Genomic DNA, 1,425 nt, shown 5'->3' with positions numbered 1-1,425 from the left:
GCAACAAACAAACAAGAAGAAATGTTCATGATCATAAACCACTGATGTTGTTAAATGCCATGGAGTCAGTTCTGACTCATAGTAACCCTGTATAGGGTTTCTGAGGTGCAATGGTGGATTTGAGCTGCCAACCTTATGATTATAAAGGAATATTAATCAAAACAGCAATGAGATAGCATTTCACACCAGCACCAATACCAAATATAAAATAAGCAACAGATGTTGGCAAAGGTGTGGAGAGATTGGGACCTTCCTATAGTGATGGTGGGACTGTGAAAAGGTTCAACCACTTTGGAAAACAGTATGGCACTTTGACAAAAAGTTGGAAAAGTAAAGCATCAACAAAAAAGAGGAAGCCCCCCAATGAGATGGATTGGTTCAGCAATGGTTCCAACATAGAACTATTGTGAGCTTGAGGAAAGGCATGGCTGCATTTTTTCTGTTGTACATAAGGTAACTATGAGGTGGTACTGAATCAACAACACCCAACAGCAACAACAATAAAAACTTACCAAAATAAATAAGGAGAAAATGAAACAGATTCAATAAACAGAAAATAAACAAAAATGAAAGGACAATCCATAAACAAAGATAACTGAGTGCAGAAAATTAAGTGAAAGAAAGCATCAACATCACACACACACATGAAAAAAAAATAGACTAACAAAATGACTCTACTACATTAATATATTTTATGACCACACTAAATGTAAGTGGTTTAAATGCACCTTCAATACAGAGTGACAGAGTGACAGATGGATTTTTAAGAAATGATACATCAGTATACTGTCGATGAGAAATATACCTTAGACACAAAGATATAAATAGGTTTAAAAGTAAAGGGTAAAAATTATATATAAAGAAAACTAACTCTAAAAGAGCAAGAGTGACAATATTCTCTGATAAATTTCACTTTAAATCAAACCCCATTATAAGAGACAAGGAAGGATACTATATAATGATTAAGGGATTAATCCAACAAGAGGACATAGCTATAATGAATAGTTATGCATCCAACAGCAGCATTCCAAAATAAATAAAACAGTACTTTAGAACAAATTAGGAGACTTAATACATCCAAATTTCAGAACCTACTATATAGAGACATAATACTCAAAAACAGCTGGTGCTGGTCCTGGTACAACCATTGACACATAAACCAATGGAGCAGAATTGAGAACTCAGAAATAAATCCATGCACCTATGGACAGTTGATCTTCAAAAAGATTCTATATACATTAAATGGGGAAGAAACAGTCTTTTTAACAAATGGTAATGGCAAAACTATGTATACCTTTGCAGAAAAATGAAACAGGATCCATACCTGATACCATACACAAAAACTCAAAGACCTAAATGTAAAAATATAAAATTATAAATATTATACAAAATAGGGAATACCTGGAAGCTCTAATTTATAGCATT

This window comes from Chrysochloris asiatica, unplaced genomic scaffold (assembly GCF_000296735.1).
Source record: "Chrysochloris asiatica unplaced genomic scaffold, ChrAsi1.0 scaffold00228, whole genome shotgun sequence".
Lineage (NCBI taxonomy): Eukaryota > Metazoa > Chordata > Mammalia > Afrosoricida > Chrysochloridae > Chrysochloris > Chrysochloris asiatica.
The sequence above is the reverse complement of the archived record's forward strand: the minus strand, read 5'-3'. Positions refer to the sequence as shown.